The 20,698-nt window shown below is 44.7% G+C and overlaps 38 non-coding genes across 38 annotated transcripts; all 38 read right to left on the reverse strand.

Annotated features, from left to right (window-relative positions):
- Positions 1-274: 274 nt before the first annotated feature.
- Positions 275-350, reverse strand: trnaf-gaa. Its single transcript has one exon. It is a non-coding gene; the product is annotated as a tRNA-Phe (tRNA).
- Positions 351-432: 82 nt separating this feature from the next.
- trnai-aau lies at positions 433-506 on the reverse strand. The gene has a single exon. It is a non-coding gene; the product is annotated as a tRNA-Ile (tRNA).
- Positions 507-733: 227 nt separating this feature from the next.
- trnai-aau lies at positions 734-807 on the reverse strand. Its single transcript has one exon. It is a non-coding gene; the product is annotated as a tRNA-Ile (tRNA).
- Positions 808-1,406: 599 nt separating this feature from the next.
- Positions 1,407-1,480, reverse strand: trnai-aau. Its single transcript has one exon. It is a non-coding gene; the product is annotated as a tRNA-Ile (tRNA).
- A 472-nt stretch (positions 1,481-1,952) lies between these two features.
- Positions 1,953-2,028, reverse strand: trnaf-gaa. The gene has a single exon. It is a non-coding gene; the product is annotated as a tRNA-Phe (tRNA).
- An 82-nt stretch (positions 2,029-2,110) lies between these two features.
- trnai-aau lies at positions 2,111-2,184 on the reverse strand. The gene has a single exon. It is a non-coding gene; the product is annotated as a tRNA-Ile (tRNA).
- Positions 2,185-2,411: 227 nt separating this feature from the next.
- Positions 2,412-2,485, reverse strand: trnai-aau. The gene has a single exon. It is a non-coding gene; the product is annotated as a tRNA-Ile (tRNA).
- Positions 2,486-3,084: 599 nt separating this feature from the next.
- trnai-aau lies at positions 3,085-3,158 on the reverse strand. Its single transcript has one exon. It is a non-coding gene; the product is annotated as a tRNA-Ile (tRNA).
- A 472-nt stretch (positions 3,159-3,630) lies between these two features.
- Positions 3,631-3,706, reverse strand: trnaf-gaa. Its single transcript has one exon. It is a non-coding gene; the product is annotated as a tRNA-Phe (tRNA).
- Positions 3,707-3,788: 82 nt separating this feature from the next.
- trnai-aau lies at positions 3,789-3,862 on the reverse strand. The gene has a single exon. It is a non-coding gene; the product is annotated as a tRNA-Ile (tRNA).
- Positions 3,863-4,089: 227 nt separating this feature from the next.
- Positions 4,090-4,163, reverse strand: trnai-aau. Its single transcript has one exon. It is a non-coding gene; the product is annotated as a tRNA-Ile (tRNA).
- Positions 4,164-4,609: 446 nt separating this feature from the next.
- Positions 4,610-4,682, reverse strand: trnaf-gaa. Its single transcript has one exon. It is a non-coding gene; the product is annotated as a tRNA-Phe (tRNA).
- Positions 4,683-4,764: 82 nt separating this feature from the next.
- On the reverse strand, positions 4,765-4,838 carry trnai-aau. Its single transcript has one exon. It is a non-coding gene; the product is annotated as a tRNA-Ile (tRNA).
- An 880-nt stretch (positions 4,839-5,718) lies between these two features.
- On the reverse strand, positions 5,719-5,791 carry trnaf-gaa. The gene has a single exon. It is a non-coding gene; the product is annotated as a tRNA-Phe (tRNA).
- Positions 5,792-6,393: 602 nt separating this feature from the next.
- trnaf-aaa lies at positions 6,394-6,466 on the reverse strand. Its single transcript has one exon. It is a non-coding gene; the product is annotated as a tRNA-Phe (tRNA).
- A 1,189-nt stretch (positions 6,467-7,655) lies between these two features.
- trnai-aau lies at positions 7,656-7,729 on the reverse strand. Its single transcript has one exon. It is a non-coding gene; the product is annotated as a tRNA-Ile (tRNA).
- Positions 7,730-8,609: 880 nt separating this feature from the next.
- On the reverse strand, positions 8,610-8,682 carry trnaf-gaa. The gene has a single exon. It is a non-coding gene; the product is annotated as a tRNA-Phe (tRNA).
- Positions 8,683-8,765: 83 nt separating this feature from the next.
- On the reverse strand, positions 8,766-8,839 carry trnai-aau. Its single transcript has one exon. It is a non-coding gene; the product is annotated as a tRNA-Ile (tRNA).
- Positions 8,840-9,312: 473 nt separating this feature from the next.
- trnaf-gaa lies at positions 9,313-9,388 on the reverse strand. Its single transcript has one exon. It is a non-coding gene; the product is annotated as a tRNA-Phe (tRNA).
- Positions 9,389-9,470: 82 nt separating this feature from the next.
- On the reverse strand, positions 9,471-9,544 carry trnai-aau. The gene has a single exon. It is a non-coding gene; the product is annotated as a tRNA-Ile (tRNA).
- Positions 9,545-9,771: 227 nt separating this feature from the next.
- trnai-aau lies at positions 9,772-9,845 on the reverse strand. The gene has a single exon. It is a non-coding gene; the product is annotated as a tRNA-Ile (tRNA).
- Positions 9,846-10,444: 599 nt separating this feature from the next.
- On the reverse strand, positions 10,445-10,518 carry trnai-aau. Its single transcript has one exon. It is a non-coding gene; the product is annotated as a tRNA-Ile (tRNA).
- Positions 10,519-10,990: 472 nt separating this feature from the next.
- Positions 10,991-11,066, reverse strand: trnaf-gaa. Its single transcript has one exon. It is a non-coding gene; the product is annotated as a tRNA-Phe (tRNA).
- An 82-nt stretch (positions 11,067-11,148) lies between these two features.
- trnai-aau lies at positions 11,149-11,222 on the reverse strand. The gene has a single exon. It is a non-coding gene; the product is annotated as a tRNA-Ile (tRNA).
- Positions 11,223-11,449: 227 nt separating this feature from the next.
- trnai-aau lies at positions 11,450-11,523 on the reverse strand. The gene has a single exon. It is a non-coding gene; the product is annotated as a tRNA-Ile (tRNA).
- A 599-nt stretch (positions 11,524-12,122) lies between these two features.
- trnai-aau lies at positions 12,123-12,196 on the reverse strand. Its single transcript has one exon. It is a non-coding gene; the product is annotated as a tRNA-Ile (tRNA).
- A 472-nt stretch (positions 12,197-12,668) lies between these two features.
- trnaf-gaa lies at positions 12,669-12,744 on the reverse strand. The gene has a single exon. It is a non-coding gene; the product is annotated as a tRNA-Phe (tRNA).
- An 82-nt stretch (positions 12,745-12,826) lies between these two features.
- On the reverse strand, positions 12,827-12,900 carry trnai-aau. Its single transcript has one exon. It is a non-coding gene; the product is annotated as a tRNA-Ile (tRNA).
- Positions 12,901-13,127: 227 nt separating this feature from the next.
- trnai-aau lies at positions 13,128-13,201 on the reverse strand. The gene has a single exon. It is a non-coding gene; the product is annotated as a tRNA-Ile (tRNA).
- Positions 13,202-13,647: 446 nt separating this feature from the next.
- Positions 13,648-13,720, reverse strand: trnaf-gaa. Its single transcript has one exon. It is a non-coding gene; the product is annotated as a tRNA-Phe (tRNA).
- An 82-nt stretch (positions 13,721-13,802) lies between these two features.
- On the reverse strand, positions 13,803-13,876 carry trnai-aau. The gene has a single exon. It is a non-coding gene; the product is annotated as a tRNA-Ile (tRNA).
- Positions 13,877-14,756: 880 nt separating this feature from the next.
- trnaf-gaa lies at positions 14,757-14,829 on the reverse strand. The gene has a single exon. It is a non-coding gene; the product is annotated as a tRNA-Phe (tRNA).
- Positions 14,830-15,431: 602 nt separating this feature from the next.
- trnaf-aaa lies at positions 15,432-15,504 on the reverse strand. Its single transcript has one exon. It is a non-coding gene; the product is annotated as a tRNA-Phe (tRNA).
- Positions 15,505-16,693: 1,189 nt separating this feature from the next.
- On the reverse strand, positions 16,694-16,767 carry trnai-aau. Its single transcript has one exon. It is a non-coding gene; the product is annotated as a tRNA-Ile (tRNA).
- A 1,033-nt stretch (positions 16,768-17,800) lies between these two features.
- trnai-aau lies at positions 17,801-17,874 on the reverse strand. The gene has a single exon. It is a non-coding gene; the product is annotated as a tRNA-Ile (tRNA).
- Positions 17,875-18,313: 439 nt separating this feature from the next.
- On the reverse strand, positions 18,314-18,386 carry trnaf-gaa. The gene has a single exon. It is a non-coding gene; the product is annotated as a tRNA-Phe (tRNA).
- An 82-nt stretch (positions 18,387-18,468) lies between these two features.
- On the reverse strand, positions 18,469-18,542 carry trnai-aau. The gene has a single exon. It is a non-coding gene; the product is annotated as a tRNA-Ile (tRNA).
- A 1,035-nt stretch (positions 18,543-19,577) lies between these two features.
- trnai-aau lies at positions 19,578-19,651 on the reverse strand. Its single transcript has one exon. It is a non-coding gene; the product is annotated as a tRNA-Ile (tRNA).
- Positions 19,652-20,698: the final 1,047 nt, after the last annotated feature.

Raw genomic sequence — 20,698 nt, forward strand, 5'->3', positions numbered from 1 at the left:
AAGAAAATTCTTTCATGGATCCAAGAAAACTCCAGTTCACACTTCATGCAGCCTTGTCTTACGACAACCTACTGTCATGTAAACAATGACAAGAAACTGTCATGTAACAATGACAAGAAACTCTCATGTAACACTGATGTCACAATGTCAGATGAAAAAGAAAGACATTACTTACTTTCAGAGGAGCAGCGTATCACACACTCTAACCAACTGAGCTAACCGGCCGCTGGCTACAGAGCACAATTGTTGAGATGCACCGAGCCTCTGCAAGTGCTGATCCCGAAACCCGGGATCGAACCAGGGACCTTTAGATCTTCAGTCTAACGCTCTCCCAACTGAGCTATTTCGGCAATTCACTAATTTTAATTCTGTGGCACCCTTGACAATTCACATGCATGTGACTCACAATTTTGACACTCAAAATGTACATCATAGCCAGTACGGGGATCGAACCCATGACCTTGGCGTTATTAGCACCACACTCTAACCAACTGAGCTAACCGGCCATTTGCTATTTTGCTCAATTGTGGCAATGCACCGAGCCTCTGCAAGTGCTGGCACGTAAACAAACAAGTCCACCAACAGCATAGCCTGACGAGACTGGACCCTCTAGGTTGCTTCTTGCGGAAATTCCAAACGGCTGGGGAATTAGCTCAAATGCTTTGCATGCGTGAGGTAGTAGTACAATTCACATGCATGTGACTCACAATTTTGACACTCAAACTGTACATCATAGCCAGTACGGGGATCGAACCCATGACCTTGGCGTTATTAGCACCACACTCTAACCAACTGAGCTAACCGGCCATTTGCTGTTTTGCTCAATTGTTGAAATGCACCGAGCCTCTGCAAGTGCTGGCACGTAAACAAACAAGTCCACCAACAGCATAGCCTGACAAGACTGGACCCTCTAGGTTGCTTCTTGCGGAAATTCCAAACGGCTGGGGAATTAGATCAAATGCTTTGCATGCGTGAGGTAGTGGGATCGATGCCTGCATTCTCCAAAAGCAAATTCTTTCATGGATCCAAGAAAACTCCAGTTCACACTTCATGCAGCCTTGTCTTACGACAACCTACTGTCATGTAAACAATGACAAGCAACTTTCCTGTAACACTGATGTCAAAATGTCAGATGAAAAAGCAAGAAATCACTTACTTTCAGAGGAGCAGAGTAGCACACACCATTGAGGCCCACAAACAAAGCTGTGGATAGTTTCCTTGAAGCCAGAGCATGAAGATAGAACAAATACAAATGCCGAAACCAGGGATCGAACCAGGGACCTTTAGATCTTCAGTCTAACGCTCTGAACTGAGCTATTTCGGCATTTCACTAATTTTAATTCTGTGGCACCCTTGACAATTCACATGCATGTGACTCACAATTTTGACACTGAAAATGTACATCATAGCCAGTACGGGGATCGAACCCATGACCTTGGCGTTATTAGCACCACACTCTAACCAACTGAGCTAACCGGCCATTTGCTATTTTGCTCAATTGTTGAAATGCACCGAGCCTCTGCAAGTGCTGGCACGTAAACAAACAAGTCCACCAACAGCATAGCCTGACAAGACTGGACCCTCTAGGTTGCTTCTTGCGGAAATTCCAAACGTCTGGGGAATTAGCTCAAATGCTTTGCATGCGTGAGGTAGTGGGATCGATGCCTGCATTCTCCAAAAGAAAATTCTTTCATGGATCCAAGAAAACTCCAGTTCACACTTCATGCAGCCTTGTCTTACGACAACCTACTGTCATGTAAACAATGACAAGAAACTGTCATGTAACAATGACAAGAAACTCTCATGTAACACTGATGTCACAATGTCAGATGAAAAAGAAAGACATTACTTACTTTCAGAGGAGCAGCGTATCACACACTCTAACCAACTGAGCTAACCGGCCGCTGGCTACAGAGCACAATTGTTGAGATGCACCGAGCCTCTGCAAGTGCTGATCCCGAAACCCGGGATCGAACCAGGGACCTTTAGATCTTCAGTCTAACGCTCTCCCAACTGAGCTATTTCGGCAATTCACTAATTTTAATTCTGTGGCACCCTTGACAATTCACATGCATGTGACTCACAATTTTGACACTCAAAATGTACATCATAGCCAGTACGGGGATCGAACCCATGACCTTGGCGTTATTAGCACCACACTCTAACCAACTGAGCTAACCGGCCATTTGCTATTTTGCTCAATTGTGGCAATGCACCGAGCCTCTGCAAGTGCTGGCACGTAAACAAACAAGTCCACCAACAGCATAGCCTGACGAGACTGGACCCTCTAGGTTGCTTCTTGCGGAAATTCCAAACGGCTGGGGAATTAGCTCAAATGCTTTGCATGCGTGAGGTAGTAGTACAATTCACATGCATGTGACTCACAATTTTGACACTCAAACTGTACATCATAGCCAGTACGGGGATCGAACCCATGACCTTGGCGTTATTAGCACCACACTCTAACCAACTGAGCTAACCGGCCATTTGCTGTTTTGCTCAATTGTTGAAATGCACCGAGCCTCTGCAAGTGCTGGCACGTAAACAAACAAGTCCACCAACAGCATAGCCTGACAAGACTGGACCCTCTAGGTTGCTTCTTGCGGAAATTCCAAACGGCTGGGGAATTAGATCAAATGCTTTGCATGCGTGAGGTAGTGGGATCGATGCCTGCATTCTCCAAAAGCAAATTCTTTCATGGATCCAAGAAAACTCCAGTTCACACTTCATGCAGCCTTGTCTTACGACAACCTACTGTCATGTAAACAATGACAAGCAACTTTCCTGTAACACTGATGTCAAAATGTCAGATGAAAAAGCAAGAAATCACTTACTTTCAGAGGAGCAGAGTAGCACACACCATTGAGGCCCACAAACAAAGCTGTGGATAGTTTCCTTGAAGCCAGAGCATGAAGATAGAACAAATACAAATGCCGAAACCAGGGATCGAACCAGGGACCTTTAGATCTTCAGTCTAACGCTCTGAACTGAGCTATTTCGGCATTTCACTAATTTTAATTCTGTGGCACCCTTGACAATTCACATGCATGTGACTCACAATTTTGACACTGAAAATGTACATCATAGCCAGTACGGGGATCGAACCCATGACCTTGGCGTTATTAGCACCACACTCTAACCAACTGAGCTAACCGGCCATTTGCTATTTTGCTCAATTGTTGAAATGCACCGAGCCTCTGCAAGTGCTGGCACGTAAACAAACAAGTCCACCAACAGCATAGCCTGACAAGACTGGACCCTCTAGGTTGCTTCTTGCGGAAATTCCAAACGTCTGGGGAATTAGCTCAAATGCTTTGCATGCGTGAGGTAGTGGGATCGATGCCTGCATTCTCCAAAAGAAAATTCTTTCATGGATCCAAGAAAACTCCAGTTCACACTTCATGCAGCCTTGTCTTACGACAACCTACTGTCATGTAAACAATGACAAGAAACTGTCATGTAACAATGACAAGAAACTCTCATGTAACACTGATGTCACAATGTCAGATGAAAAAGAAAGACATTACTTACTTTCAGAGGAGCAGCGTATCACACACTCTAACCAACTGAGCTAACCGGCCGCTGGCTACAGAGCACAATTGTTGAGATGCACCGAGCCTCTGCAAGTGCTGATCCCGAAACCCGGGATCGAACCAGGGACCTTTAGATCTTCAGTCTAACGCTCTCCCAACTGAGCTATTTCGGCAATTCACTAATTTTAATTCTGTGGCACCCTTGACAATTCACATGCATGTGACTCACAATTTTGACACTCAAAATGTACATCATAGCCAGTACGGGGATCGAACCCATGACCTTGGCGTTATTAGCACCACACTCTAACCAACTGAGCTAACCGGCCATTTGCTATTTTGCTCAATTGTGGCAATGCACCGAGCCTCTGCAAGTGCTGGCACGTAAACAAACAAGTCCACCAACAGCATAGCCTGACGAGACTGGACCCTCTAGGTTGCTTCTTGCGGAAATTCCAAACGGCTGGGGAATTAGCTCAAATGCTTTGCATGCGTGAGGTAGTAGTACAATTCACATGCATGTGACTCACAATTTTGACACTCAAACTGTACATCATAGCCAGTACGGGGATCGAACCCATGACCTTGGCGTTATTAGCACCACACTCTAACCAACTGAGCTAACCGGCCATTTGCTGTTTTGCTCAATTGTTGAAATGCACCGAGCCTCTGCAAGTGCTGGCACGTAAACAAACAAGTCCACCAACAGCATAGCCTGACAAGACTGGACCCTCTAGGTTGCTTCTTGCGGAAATTCCAAACGGCTGGGGAATTAGATCAAATGCTTTGCATGCGTGAGGTAGTGGGATCGATGCCTGCATTCTCCAAAAGCAAATTCTTTCATGGATCCAAGAAAACTCCAGTTCACACTTCATGCAGCCTTGTCTTACGACAACCTACTGTCATGTAAACAATGACAAGAAACTTTCCTGTAACACTGATGTCAAAATGTCAGATGAAAAAGCAAGAAATTACTTACTTTCAGAGGAGCAGAGTAGCACACACCATTGAGGCCCACAAACAAAGCTGTGGATAGTTTCCTTGAAGCCAGAGCATGAAGAAAGAACAAATACAAATGCCGAAACCCGGGATCGAACCAGGGACCTTTAGATCTTCAGTCTAATGCTCTCCCAACTGAGCTATTTCGGCAATTCACTCATTTTAATTCTGTGGCACCCTTGACAATTCACATGCATGTGACTCACAATTTTGACACTCAAAATGTACATCATAGCCAGTACGGGGATCGAACCCATGACCTTGGCGTTATTAGCACCACACTCTAACCAACTGAGCTAACCGGCCATTTGCTATTTTGCTCAATTGTTGAAATGCACCGAGCCTCTGCAAGTGCTGGCACGTAAACAAACAAGTCCACCAACAGCATAGCCTGACAAGACTGGACCCTCTAGGTTGCTTCTTGCAGAAATTCCAAACAGCTGGGGAATTAGCTCAAATGCTTTGCATGCGTGAGGTAGTGGGATCGATGCCTGCATTCTCCAAAAGCAAATTCTTTCATGGATCCAAGAAAACTCCAGTTCACACTTCATGCAGCCTTGTCTTACGACAACCTACTGTCATGTAAACAATGACAAGAAACTGTCATGTAACAATGACAAGAAACTCTCATGTAACACTGATGTCACAATGTCAGATGAAAAAGAAAGACATTACTTACTTTCAGAGGAGCAGCGTATCACACACTCTAACCAACTGAGCTAACCGGCCGCTGGCTACAGAGCACAATTGTTGAGATGCACCGAGCCTCTGCAAGTGCTGGAGCACAAACTAACAAGTCCACCAACAGCATAGCCTGACAAGACTGGACACTCTTGGTTGCTCCTTGTGGCAATTCCAAACAGCTGGGGAATTTGATCAATTGGTATTGTGTTTGCTTAGCATGCTATAGTTAGTGGGATCGATTCCCGCAATCCCCAAAAACAATTTTTGTTGTGGATCCAAGAAAGCTCCAGTTCACACTTCATGCAGCCTTGTCTTACGACAACCTACTGTCATGTAACAATGACAAGCAACTTTCCTGTAACACTGATGTCAAAATGTCAGATGAAAAAGCAAGAAATCACTTACTTTCAGAGGAGCAGCGTAGCACACACCATTGAGGCCCACAAACAAAGCTGTGGATAGTTTCCTTGAAGCCAGAGCATGAAGATAGAACAAATACAAATGCCGAAACCAGGGATCGAACCAGGGACTTTTAGATCTTCAGTCTAACGCTCTCCCAACTGAGCTATTTCGGCATTTCACTAATTTTAATTCTGTGGCACCCTTGACAATTCACATGCATGTGACTCACAATTTTGACACTCAAAATGTACATCATAGCCAGTACGGGGATCGAACCCATGACCTTGGCGTTATTAGCACCACACTCTAACCAACTGAGCTAACCTGCCATTTGCTATTTTGCTCAATTGTTGAAATGCACCGAGCCTCTGCAAGTGCTGGCACGTAAACAAACAAGTCCACCAACAGCATAGCCTGACAAGACTGGACCCTCTAGGTTGCTTCTTGCGGAAATTCCAAACGGCTGGGGAATTAGCTCAAATGCTTTGCATGCGTGAGGTAGTGGGATCGATGCCTGCATTCTCCAAAAGCAAATTCTTTCATGGATCCAAGAAAACTCCAGTTCACACTTCATGCAGCCTTGTCTTACGACAACCTACTGTCATGTAAACAATGACAAGAAACTTTCCTGTAACACTGATGTCAAAATGTCAGATGAAAAAGCAAGAAATTACTTACTTTCAGAGGAGCAGAGTAGCACACACCATTGAGGCCCACAAACAAAGCTGTGGATAGTTTCCTTGAAGCCAGAGCATGAAGAAAGAACAAATACAAATGCCGAAACCCGGGATCTAACCAGGGACCTTTAGATCTTTAGTCTAACGCTCTCCCAACTGAGATATTTCGGCAATTCACTAATTTTAATTCTGTGGCACCCTTGACAATTCACATGCATGTGACTCACAATTTTGACACTCAAAATGTACATCATAGCCAGTACGGGGATCGAACCCATGACCTTGGCGTTATTAGCACCACACTCTAACCAACTGAGCTAACCTGCCATTTGCCATTTTGCTCAATTGTGGCAATGCACCGAGCCTCTGCAAGTGCTGGCACGTAAACAAACAAGTCCACCAACAGCATAGCCTGACGAGACTGGACCCTCTAGGTTGCTTCTTGCGGAAATTCCAAACGGCTGGGGAATTAGCTCAAATGCTTTGCATGCGTGAGGTAGTGGGATCGATGCCTGCATTCTCCAAAAGCAAATTCTTTCATGGATCCAAGAAAACTCCAGTTCACACTTCATGCAGCCTTGTCTTACGACAACCTACTGTCATGTAAACAATGACAAGAAACTGTCATGTAACAATGACAAGAAACTCTCATGTAACACTGATGTCACAATGTCAGATGAAAAAGAAAGACATGACTTACTTTCAGAGGAGCAGCGTATCACACACTCTAACCAACTGAGCTAACCGGCCGCTGGCTACAGAGCACAATTGTTGAGATGCACCGAGCCTCTGCAAGTGCTGGAGCACAAACTAACAAGTCCACCAACAGCATAGCCTGACAAGACTGGACACTCTTGGTTGCTCCTTGTGGCAATTCCAAACAGCTGGGGAATTTGATCAATTGGTATTGTGTTTGCTTAGCATGCTATAGTTAGTGGGATCGATTCCCGCAATCCCCAAAAACATTTTTTGTTGTGGATCCAAGAAAGCTCCAGTTCACACTTCATGCAGCCTTGTCTTACGACAACCTACTGTCATGTAACAATGACAAGCAACTTTCCTGTAACACTGATGTCAAAATGTCAGATGAAAAAGCAAGAAATGACTTACTTTCAGAGGAGCAGAGTAGCACACACCATTGAGGCCCACAAACAAAGCTGTGGATAGTTTCCTTGAAGCCAGAGCATGAAGATAGAACAAATACAAATGCCGAAACCAGGGATCGAACCAGGGACCTTTAGATCTTCAGTCTAACGCTCTGAACTGAGCTATTTCGGCATTTCACTAATTTTAATTCTGTGGCACCCTTGACAATTCACATGCATGTGACTCACAATTTTGACACTCAAAATGTACATCATAGCCAGTACGGGGATCGAACCCATGACCTTGGCATTATTAGCACCACACTCTAACCAACTGAGCTAACCAGCCATTTGCTATTTTGCTCAATTGTGGCAATGCACCGAGCCTCTGCAAGTGCTGGCACGTAAACAAACAAGTCCACCAACAGCATAGCCTGACGAGACTGGACCCTCTAGGTTGCTTCTTGCGGAAATTCCAAACGGCTGGGGAATTAGCTCAAATGCTTTGCATGCGTGAGGTAGTGGGATCGATGCCTGCATTCTCCAAAAGCAAATTCTTTCATGGATCCAAGAAAACTCCAGTTCACACTTCATGCAGCCTTGTCTTACGACAACCTACTGTCATGTAAACAATGACAAGAAACTGTCATGTAACAATGACAAGAAACTCTCATGTAACACTGATGTCACAATGTCAGATGAAAAAGAAAGACATGACTTACTTTCAGAGGAGCAGCGTATCACACACTCTAACCAACTGAGCTAACCGGCCGCTGGCTACAGAGCACAATTGTTGAGATGCACCGAGCCTCTGCAAGTGCTGGAGCACAAACTAACAAGTCCACCAACAGCATAGCCTGACAAGACTGGACACTCTTGGTTGCTCCTTGTGGCAATTCCAAACAGCTGGGGAATTTGATCAATTGGTATTGTGTTTGCTTAGCATGCTATAGTTAGTGGGATCGATTCCCGCAATCCCCAAAAACATTTTTGTTGTGGATCCAAGAAAGCTCCAGTTCACACTTCATGCAGCCTTGTCTTACGACAACCTACTGTCATGTAACAATGACAAGCAACTTTCCTGTAACACTGATGTCAAAATGTCAGATGAAAAAGCAAGAAATGCACTTACTTTCAGAGGAGCAGAGTAGCACACACCATTGAGGCCCACAAACAAAGCTGTGGATAGTTTCCTTGAAGCCAGAGCATGAAGATAGAACAAATACAAATGCCGAAACCAGGGATCGAACCAGGGACCTTTAGATCTTCAGTCTAACGCTCTGCCAACTGAGCTATTTCGGCAATTCACTAATTTTAATTCTGTGGCACCCTTGACAATTCACATGCATGTGACTCACAATTTTGACACTCAAAACTGTACATCATAGCCAGTACGGGGATCGAACCCATGACCTTGGCATTATTAGCACCACACTCTAACCAACTGAGCTAACCGGCCATTTGCTACTTTTGCTCAATTGTTGAAATGCACCGAGCCTCTGCAAGTGCTGGCACGTAAACAAACAAGTCCACCAACAGCATAGCCTGACAAGACTGGACCCTCTAGGTTGCTTCTTGCGGAAATTCCAAACGTCTGGGGAATTAGCTCAAATGCTTTGCATGCGTGAGGTAGTGGGATCGATGCCTGCATTCTCCAAAAGAAAATTCTTTCATGGATCCAAGAAAACTCCAGTTCACACTTCATGCAGCCTTGTCTTACGACAACCTACTGTCATGTAAACAATGACAAGAAACTGTCATGTAACAATGACAAGAAACTCTCATGTAACACTGATGTCACAATGTCAGATGAAAAAGAAAGACATTACTTACTTTCAGAGGAGCAGCGTATCACACACTCTAACCAACTGAGCTAACCGGCCGCTGGCTACAGAGCACAATTGTTGAGATGCACCGAGCCTCTGCAAGTGCTGATCCCGAAACCCGGGATCGAACCAGGGACCTTTAGATCTTCAGTCTAACGCTCTCCCAACTGAGCTATTTCGGCAATTCACTAATTTTAATTCTGTGGCACCCTTGACAATTCACATGCATGTGACTCACAATTTTGACACTCAAAATGTACATCATAGCCAGTACGGGGATCGAACCCATGACCTTGGCGTTATTAGCACCACACTCTAACCAACTGAGCTAACCGGCCATTTGCTATTTTGCTCAATTGTGGCAATGCACCGAGCCTCTGCAAGTGCTGGCACGTAAACAAACAAGTCCACCAACAGCATAGCCTGACGAGACTGGACCCTCTAGGTTGCTTCTTGCGGAAATTCCAAACGGCTGGGGAATTAGCTCAAATGCTTTGCATGCGTGAGGTAGTAGTACAATTCACATGCATGTGACTCACAATTTTGACACTCAAACTGTACATCATAGCCAGTACGGGGATCGAACCCATGACCTTGGCGTTATTAGCACCACACTCTAACCAACTGAGCTAACCGGCCATTTGCTGTTTTGCTCAATTGTTGAAATGCACCGAGCCTCTGCAAGTGCTGGCACGTAAACAAACAAGTCCACCAACAGCATAGCCTGACAAGACTGGACCCTCTAGGTTGCTTCTTGCGGAAATTCCAAACGGCTGGGGAATTAGATCAAATGCTTTGCATGCGTGAGGTAGTGGGATCGATGCCTGCATTCTCCAAAAGCAAATTCTTTCATGGATCCAAGAAAACTCCAGTTCACACTTCATGCAGCCTTGTCTTACGACAACCTACTGTCATGTAAACAATGACAAGCAACTTTCCTGTAACACTGATGTCAAAATGTCAGATGAAAAAGCAAGAAATCACTTACTTTCAGAGGAGCAGAGTAGCACACACCATTGAGGCCCACAAACAAAGCTGTGGATAGTTTCCTTGAAGCCAGAGCATGAAGATAGAACAAATACAAATGCCGAAACCAGGGATCGAACCAGGGACCTTTAGATCTTCAGTCTAACGCTCTGAACTGAGCTATTTCGGCATTTCACTAATTTTAATTCTGTGGCACCCTTGACAATTCACATGCATGTGACTCACAATTTTGACACTGAAAATGTACATCATAGCCAGTACGGGGATCGAACCCATGACCTTGGCGTTATTAGCACCACACTCTAACCAACTGAGCTAACCGGCCATTTGCTATTTTGCTCAATTGTTGAAATGCACCGAGCCTCTGCAAGTGCTGGCACGTAAACAAACAAGTCCACCAACAGCATAGCCTGACAAGACTGGACCCTCTAGGTTGCTTCTTGCGGAAATTCCAAACGTCTGGGGAATTAGCTCAAATGCTTTGCATGCGTGAGGTAGTGGGATCGATGCCTGCATTCTCCAAAAGAAAATTCTTTCATGGATCCAAGAAAACTCCAGTTCACACTTCATGCAGCCTTGTCTTACGACAACCTACTGTCATGTAAACAATGACAAGAAACTGTCATGTAACAATGACAAGAAACTCTCATGTAACACTGATGTCACAATGTCAGATGAAAAAGAAAGACATTACTTACTTTCAGAGGAGCAGCGTATCACACACTCTAACCAACTGAGCTAACCGGCCGCTGGCTACAGAGCACAATTGTTGAGATGCACCGAGCCTCTGCAAGTGCTGATCCCGAAACCCGGGATCGAACCAGGGACCTTTAGATCTTCAGTCTAACGCTCTCCCAACTGAGCTATTTCGGCAATTCACTAATTTTAATTCTGTGGCACCCTTGACAATTCACATGCATGTGACTCACAATTTTGACACTCAAAATGTACATCATAGCCAGTACGGGGATCGAACCCATGACCTTGGCGTTATTAGCACCACACTCTAACCAACTGAGCTAACCGGCCATTTGCTATTTTGCTCAATTGTGGCAATGCACCGAGCCTCTGCAAGTGCTGGCACGTAAACAAACAAGTCCACCAACAGCATAGCCTGACGAGACTGGACCCTCTAGGTTGCTTCTTGCGGAAATTCCAAACGGCTGGGGAATTAGCTCAAATGCTTTGCATGCGTGAGGTAGTAGTACAATTCACATGCATGTGACTCACAATTTTGACACTCAAACTGTACATCATAGCCAGTACGGGGATCGAACCCATGACCTTGGCGTTATTAGCACCACACTCTAACCAACTGAGCTAACCGGCCATTTGCTGTTTTGCTCAATTGTTGAAATGCACCGAGCCTCTGCAAGTGCTGGCACGTAAACAAACAAGTCCACCAACAGCATAGCCTGACAAGACTGGACCCTCTAGGTTGCTTCTTGCGGAAATTCCAAACGGCTGGGGAATTAGATCAAATGCTTTGCATGCGTGAGGTAGTGGGATCGATGCCTGCATTCTCCAAAAGCAAATTCTTTCATGGATCCAAGAAAACTCCAGTTCACACTTCATGCAGCCTTGTCTTACGACAACCTACTGTCATGTAAACAATGACAAGCAACTTTCCTGTAACACTGATGTCAAAATGTCAGATGAAAAAGCAAGAAATCACTTACTTTCAGAGGAGCAGAGTAGCACACACCATTGAGGCCCACAAACAAAGCTGTGGATAGTTTCCTTGAAGCCAGAGCATGAAGATAGAACAAATACAAATGCCGAAACCAGGGATCGAACCAGGGACCTTTAGATCTTCAGTCTAACGCTCTGAACTGAGCTATTTCGGCATTTCACTAATTTTAATTCTGTGGCACCCTTGACAATTCACATGCATGTGACTCACAATTTTGACACTGAAAATGTACATCATAGCCAGTACGGGGATCGAACCCATGACCTTGGCGTTATTAGCACCACACTCTAACCAACTGAGCTAACCGGCCATTTGCTATTTTGCTCAATTGTTGAAATGCACCGAGCCTCTGCAAGTGCTGGCACGTAAACAAACAAGTCCACCAACAGCATAGCCTGACAAGACTGGACCCTCTAGGTTGCTTCTTGCGGAAATTCCAAACGTCTGGGGAATTAGCTCAAATGCTTTGCATGCGTGAGGTAGTGGGATCGATGCCTGCATTCTCCAAAAGAAAATTCTTTCATGGATCCAAGAAAACTCCAGTTCACACTTCATGCAGCCTTGTCTTACGACAACCTACTGTCATGTAAACAATGACAAGAAACTGTCATGTAACAATGACAAGAAACTCTCATGTAACACTGATGTCACAATGTCAGATGAAAAAGAAAGACATTACTTACTTTCAGAGGAGCAGCGTATCACACACTCTAACCAACTGAGCTAACCGGCCGCTGGCTACAGAGCACAATTGTTGAGATGCACCGAGCCTCTGCAAGTGCTGATCCCGAAACCCGGGATCGAACCAGGGACCTTTAGATCTTCAGTCTAACGCTCTCCCAACTGAGCTATTTCGGCAATTCACTAATTTTAATTCTGTGGCACCCTTGACAATTCACATGCATGTGACTCACAATTTTGACACTCAAAATGTACATCATAGCCAGTACGGGGATCGAACCCATGACCTTGGCGTTATTAGCACCACACTCTAACCAACTGAGCTAACCGGCCATTTGCTATTTTGCTCAATTGTGGCAATGCACCGAGCCTCTGCAAGTGCTGGCACGTAAACAAACAAGTCCACCAACAGCATAGCCTGACGAGACTGGACCCTCTAGGTTGCTTCTTGCGGAAATTCCAAACGGCTGGGGAATTAGCTCAAATGCTTTGCATGCGTGAGGTAGTAGTACAATTCACATGCATGTGACTCACAATTTTGACACTCAAACTGTACATCATAGCCAGTACGGGGATCGAACCCATGACCTTGGCGTTATTAGCACCACACTCTAACCAACTGAGCTAACCGGCCATTTGCTGTTTTGCTCAATTGTTGAAATGCACCGAGCCTCTGCAAGTGCTGGCACGTAAACAAACAAGTCCACCAACAGCATAGCCTGACAAGACTGGACCCTCTAGGTTGCTTCTTGCGGAAATTCCAAACGGCTGGGGAATTAGATCAAATGCTTTGCATGCGTGAGGTAGTGGGATCGATGCCTGCATTCTCCAAAAGCAAATTCTTTCATGGATCCAAGAAAACTCCAGTTCACACTTCATGCAGCCTTGTCTTACGACAACCTACTGTCATGTAAACAATGACAAGAAACTTTCCTGTAACACTGATGTCAAAATGTCAGATGAAAAAGCAAGAAATTACTTACTTTCAGAGGAGCAGAGTAGCACACACCATTGAGGCCCACAAACAAAGCTGTGGATAGTTTCCTTGAAGCCAGAGCATGAAGAAAGAACAAATACAAATGCCGAAACCCGGGATCGAACCAGGGACCTTTAGATCTTCAGTCTAATGCTCTCCCAACTGAGCTATTTCGGCAATTCACTCATTTTAATTCTGTGGCACCCTTGACAATTCACATGCATGTGACTCACAATTTTGACACTCAAAATGTACATCATAGCCAGTACGGGGATCGAACCCATGACCTTGGCGTTATTAGCACCACACTCTAACCAACTGAGCTAACCGGCCATTTGCTATTTTGCTCAATTGTTGAAATGCACCGAGCCTCTGCAAGTGCTGGCACGTAAACAAACAAGTCCACCAACAGCATAGCCTGACAAGACTGGACCCTCTAGGTTGCTTCTTGCAGAAATTCCAAACAGCTGGGGAATTAGCTCAAATGCTTTGCATGCGTGAGGTAGTGGGATCGATGCCTGCATTCTCCAAAAGCAAATTCTTTCATGGATCCAAGAAAACTCCAGTTCACACTTCATGCAGCCTTGTCTTACGACAACCTACTGTCATGTAAACAATGACAAGAAACTGTCATGTAACAATGACAAGAAACTCTCATGTAACACTGATGTCACAATGTCAGATGAAAAAGAAAGACATTACTTACTTTCAGAGGAGCAGCGTATCACACACTCTAACCAACTGAGCTAACCGGCCGCTGGCTACAGAGCACAATTGTTGAGATGCACCGAGCCTCTGCAAGTGCTGGAGCACAAACTAACAAGTCCACCAACAGCATAGCCTGACAAGACTGGACACTCTTGGTTGCTCCTTGTGGCAATTCCAAACAGCTGGGGAATTTGATCAATTGGTATTGTGTTTGCTTAGCATGCTATAGTTAGTGGGATCGATTCCCGCAATCCCCAAAAACAATTTTTGTTGTGGATCCAAGAAAGCTCCAGTTCACACTTCATGCAGCCTTGTCTTACGACAACCTACTGTCATGTAACAATGACAAGCAACTTTCCTGTAACACTGATGTCAAAATGTCAGATGAAAAAGCAAGAAATCACTTACTTTCAGAGGAGCAGCGTAGCACACACCATTGAGGCCCACAAACAAAGCTGTGGATAGTTTCCTTGAAGCCAGAGCATGAAGATAGAACAAATACAAATGCCGAAACCAGGGATCGAACCAGGGACTTTTAGATCTTCAGTCTAACGCTCTCCCAACTGAGCTATTTCGGCATTTCACTAATTTTAATTCTGTGGCACCCTTGACAATTCACATGCATGTGACTCACAATTTTGACACTCAAAATGTACATCATAGCCAGTACGGGGATCGAACCCATGACCTTGGCGTTATTAGCACCACACTCTAACCAACTGAGCTAACCTGCCATTTGCTATTTTGCTCAATTGTTGAAATGCACCGAGCCTCTGCAAGTGCTGGCACGTAAACAAACAAGTCCACCAACAGCATAGCCTGACAAGACTGGACCCTCTAGGTTGCTTCTTGCGGAAATTCCAAACGGCTGGGGAATTAGCTCAAATGCTTTGCATGCGTGAGGTAGTGGGATCGATGCCTGCATTCTCCAAAAGCAAATTCTTTCATGGATCCAAGAAAACTCCAGTTCACACTTCATGCAGCCTTGTCTTACGACAACCTACTGTCATGTAAACAATGACAAGAAACTTTCCTGTAACACTGATGTCAAAATGTCAGATGAAAAAGCAAGAAATTACTTACTTTCAGAGGAGCAGAGTAGCACACACCATTGAGGCCCACAAACAAAGCTGTGGATAGTTTCCTTGAAGCCAGAGCATGAAGAAAGAACAAATACAAATGCCGAAACCCGGGATCTAACCAGGGACCTTTAGATCTTTAGTCTAACGCTCTCCCAACTGAGATATTTCGGCAATTCACTAATTTTAATTCTGTGGCACCCTTGACAATTCACATGCATGTGACTCACAATTTTGACACTCAAAATGTACATCATAGCCAGTACGGGGATCGAACCCATGACCTTGGCGTTATTAGCACCACACTCTAACCAACTGAGCTAACCTGCCATTTGCCATTTTGCTCAATTGTGGCAATGCACCGAGCCTCTGCAAGTGCTGGCACGTAAACAAACAAGTCCACCAACAGCATAGCCTGACGAGACTGGACCCTCTAGGTTGCTTCTTGCGGAAATTCCAAACGGCTGGGGAATTAGCTCAAATGCTTTGCATGCGTGAGGTAGTGGGATCGATGCCTGCATTCTCCAAAAGCAAATTCTTTCATGGATCCAAGAAAACTCCAGTTCACACTTCATGCAGCCTTGTCTTACGACAACCTACTGTCATGTAAACAATGACAAGAAACTGTCATGTAACAATGACAAGAAACTCTCATGTAACACTGATGTCACAATGTCAGATGAAAAAGAAAGACATGACTTACTTTCAGAGGAGCAGCGTATCACACACTCTAACCAACTGAGCTAACCGGCCGCTGGCTACAGAGCACAATTGTTGAGATGCACCGAGCCTCTGCAAGTGCTGGAGCACAAACTAACAAGTCCACCAACAGCATAGCCTGACAAGACTGGACACTCTTGGTTGCTCCTTGTGGCAATTCCAAACAGCTGGGGAATTTGATCAATTGGTATTGTGTTTGCTTAGCATGCTATAGTTAGTGGGATCGATTCCCGCAATCCCCAAAAACATTTTTTGTTGTGGATCCAAGAAAGCTCCAGTTCACACTTCATGCAGCCTTGTCTTACGACAACCTACTGTCATGTAACAATGACAAGCAACTTTCCTGTAACACTGATGTCAAAATGTCAGATGAAAAAGCAAGAAATGACTTACTTTCAGAGGAGCAGAGTAGCACACACCATTGAGGCCCACAAACAAAGCTGTGGATAGTTTCCTTGAAGCCAGAGCATGAAGATAGAACAAATACAAATGCCGAAACCAGGGATCGAACCAGGGACCTTTAGATCTTCAGTCTAACGCTCTGAACTGAGCTATTTCGGCATTTCACTAATTTTAATTCTGTGGCACCCTTGACAATTCACATGCATGTGACTCACAATTTTGACACTCAAAATGTACATCATAGCCAGTACGGGGATCGAACCCATGACCTTGGCATTATTAGCACCACACTCTAACCAACTGAGCTAACCAGCCATTTGCTATTTTGCTCAATTGTGGCAATGCACCGAGCCTCTGCAAGTGCTGGCACGTAAACAAACAAGTCCACCAACAGCATAGCCTGACGAGACTGGACCCTCTAGGTTGCTTCTTGCGGAAATTCCAAACGGCTGGGGAATTAGCTCAAATGCTTTGCATGCGTGAGGTAGTGGGATCGATGCCTGCATTCTCCAAAAGCAAATTCTTTCATGGATCCAAGAAAACTCCAGTTCACACTTCATGCAGCCTTGTCTTACGACAACCTACTGTCATGTAAACAATGACAAGAAACTGTCATGTAACAATGACAAGAAACTCTCATGTAACACTGATGTCACAATGTCAGATGAAAAAGAAAGACATGACTTACTTTCAGAGGAGCAGCGTATCACACACTCTAACCAACTGAGCTAACCGGCCGCTGGCTACAGAGCACAATTGTTGAGATGCACCGAGCCTCTGCAAGTGCTGGAGCACAAACTAACAAGTCCACCAACAGCATAGCCTGACAAGACTGGACACTCTTGGTTGCTCCTTGTGGCAATTCCAAACAGCTGGGGAATTTGATCAATTGGTATTGTGTTTGCTTAGCATGCTATAGTTAGTGGGATCGATTCCCGCAATCCCCAAAAACATTTTTTGTTGTGGATCCAAGAAAGCTCCAGTTCACACTTCATGCAGCCTTGTCTTACGACAACCTACTGTCATGTAACAATGACAAGCAACTTTCCTGTAACACTGATGTCAAAATGTCAGATGAAAAAGCAAGAAATGACTTACTTTCAGAGGAGCAGAGTAGCACACACCATTGAGGCCCACAAACAAAGCTGTGGATAGTTTCCTTGAAGCCAGAGCATGAAGATAGAACAAATACAAATGCCGAAACCAGGGATCGAACCAGGGACCTTTAGATCTTCAGTCTAACGCTCTGAACTGAGCTATTTCGGCATTTCACTAATTTTAATTCTGTGGCACCCTTGACAATTCACATGCATGTGACTCACAATTTTGACACTCAAAATGTACATCATAGCCAGTACGGGGATCGAACCCATGACCTTGGCATTATTAGCACCACACTCTAACCAACTGAGCTAACCAGCCATCTGCTACTTTGCTCAATTGTTGAAATGCACCGAGCCTCTGCAAGTGCTGGCACGTAAACAAACAAGTCCACCAACAGCATAGCCTGACAAGACTGGACCCTCTAGGTTGCTTCTTGCGGAAATTCCAAACGGCTGGGGAATTAGCTCAAATGCTTTGCATGCGTGAGGTAGTGGGATCGATGCCTGCATTCTCCAAAAGCAAATTCTTTCATGGATCCAAGAAAACTCCAGTTCACACTTCATGCAGCCTTGTCTTACTACTGTCATGTAAACAATGACAGGAAACTTTCCTGTAACACTGATGTCAAAATGTCAGATGAAAAAGCAAGAAATTACTTACTTTCAGAGGAGCAGAGTAGCACACACCATTGAGGCCCACAAACAAAGCTGTGGATAGTTTCCTTGAAGCCAGAGCATGAAGAAAGAACAAATACAAATGCCGAAACCCGGGATCGAACCAGGGACTTTTAAATCTTCAGTCTAACGCTCTCCCAACTGAGCTATTTCGGCAATTCACTAATTTTAATTCTGTGGCACCCTTGACAATTCACATGCATGTGACTCACGATTTTGACACTCAAAATGTACATCATAGCCAGTACGGGGATCGAACCCATGACCTTGGCGTTATTAGCACCACACTCTAACCAACTGAGCTAACCAGCCATTTGCCATTTTGCTCAATTGTGGCAATGCACCGAGCCTCTGCAAGTGCTGGCACGTAAACAAACAAGTCCACCAACAGCATAGCCTGACGAGACTGGACCCTCTAGGTTGCTTCTTGCGGAAATTCCAAACGTCTGGGGAATTAGCTCAAATGCTTTGCATGCGTGAGGTAGTGGGATCGATGCCTGCATTCTCCAAAAGCAAATTCTTTCATGGATCCAAGAAAACTCCAGTTCACACTTCATGCAGCCTTGTCTTACGACAACCTACTGTCATGTAAACAATGACAAGAAACTGTCATGTAACAATGACAAGAAACTCTCATGTAACACTGATGTCACAATGTCAGATGAAAAAGAAAGACATTACTTACTTTCAGAGGAGCAGCGTATCACACACTCTAACCAACTGAGCTAACCGGCCGCTGGCTACAGAGCACAATTGTTGAGATGCACCGAGCCTCTGTAAGTGCTGGAGCACAAACTAACAAGTCCACCAACAGCATAGCCTGACAAGACTGGACACTCTTGGTTGCTCCTTGTGGCAATTCCAAACAGCTGGGGAATTTGATCAATTGGTATTGTTTTTGCTTAGCATGCTATAGTTAGTGGGATCGATTCCCGCAATCCCCAAAAACAATTTTTGTTGTGGATCCAAGAAAGCTCCAGTTCACACTTCATGCAGCCTTGTCTTACGACAACCTACTGTCATGTAACAATGACAAGCAACTTTCCTGTAACACTGATGTCAAAATGTCAGATGAAAAAGCAAGAAATTACTTACTTTCAGAGGAGCAGCGTAGCACACACCATTGAGGCCCACAAACAAAGCTGTGGATAGTTTCCTTGAAGCCAGAGCATGAAGATAGAACAAATACAAATGCAGAAACCAGGGATCGAACCAGGGACCTTTAGATCTTCAGTCTAACGCTCTCCCAACTGAGCTATTTCGGCATTTCACTAATTTTAATTCTGTGGCACCCTTGACAATTCACATGCATGTGACTCACAATTTTGACACTCAAAATGTACATCATAGCCAGTACGGGGATCGAACCCATGACCTTGGCGTTATTAGCACCACACTCTAACCAACTGAGCTACCTGGCCATTTGCTATTTTGCTCAATTGTTGAAATGCACCGAGCCTCTGCAAGTGCTGGCACGTAAACAAACAAGTCCACCAACAGCATACTCTGACAAGACTGGACCCTCTAGGTTGCTTCTTGCGGAAATTCCAAACGGCTGGGGAATTAGCTCAAATGCTTTGCATGCGTGAGGTAGTGGGATCGATGCCTGCATTCTCCAAAAGCAAATTCTTTCATGGATCCAAGAAAACTCCAGTTCACACTTCATGCAGCCTTGTCTTACGACAACCTACTGTCATGTAAACAATGACAAGAAACTTTCCTGTAACACTGATGTCAAAATGTCAGATGAAAAAGCAAGAAATTACTTACTTTCAGAGGAGCAGAGTAGCACACACCATTGAGGCCCACAAACAAAGCTGTGGATAGTTTCCTTGAAGCCAGAGCATGAAGAAAGAACAAATACAAATGCCGAAACCCGGGATCGAACCAGGGACCTTTAGATCTTCAGTCTAACGCTCTCCCAAATGAGCTATTTCGGAAATTCACTAATTTTAATTCTGTGGCACCCTTGACAATTCACATGCATGTGACTCACAATTTTGACACTCAAAATGTACATCATAGCCAGTACGGGGATCAAACCCATGAACTTGGCGTTATTAGCACCACACTCTAACCAACTGAGCTAACCAGCCATTTGCCATTTTGCTCAATTGTGGCAATGCACCGAGCCTCTGCAAGTGCTGGCACGTATACAAACAAGTCCACCAACATCATAGCCTGACGAGACTGGACCCTCTAGGTTGCTTCTTGCGGAAATTCCAAACGGCTGGGGAATTAGCTCAAATGCTTTGCATGCGTGAGTTAGTGGGATCGATGCCTGCATTCTCCAAAAGCAAATTCTTTCATGGATCCAAGAAAACTCCAGTTCACACTTCATGCAGCCTTGTCTTACGACAACCTACTGTCATGTAAACAATGACAAGAAACTGTCATGTAACAATGACAAGAAACTCTCATGTAACACTGATGTCACAATGTCAGATGAAAAAGAAAGACATTACTTA

The sequence above is a fragment of the Oncorhynchus mykiss genome, chromosome 20, assembly GCF_013265735.2.
Source record: "Oncorhynchus mykiss isolate Arlee chromosome 20, USDA_OmykA_1.1, whole genome shotgun sequence".
NCBI lineage: Eukaryota > Metazoa > Chordata > Actinopteri > Salmoniformes > Salmonidae > Oncorhynchus > Oncorhynchus mykiss.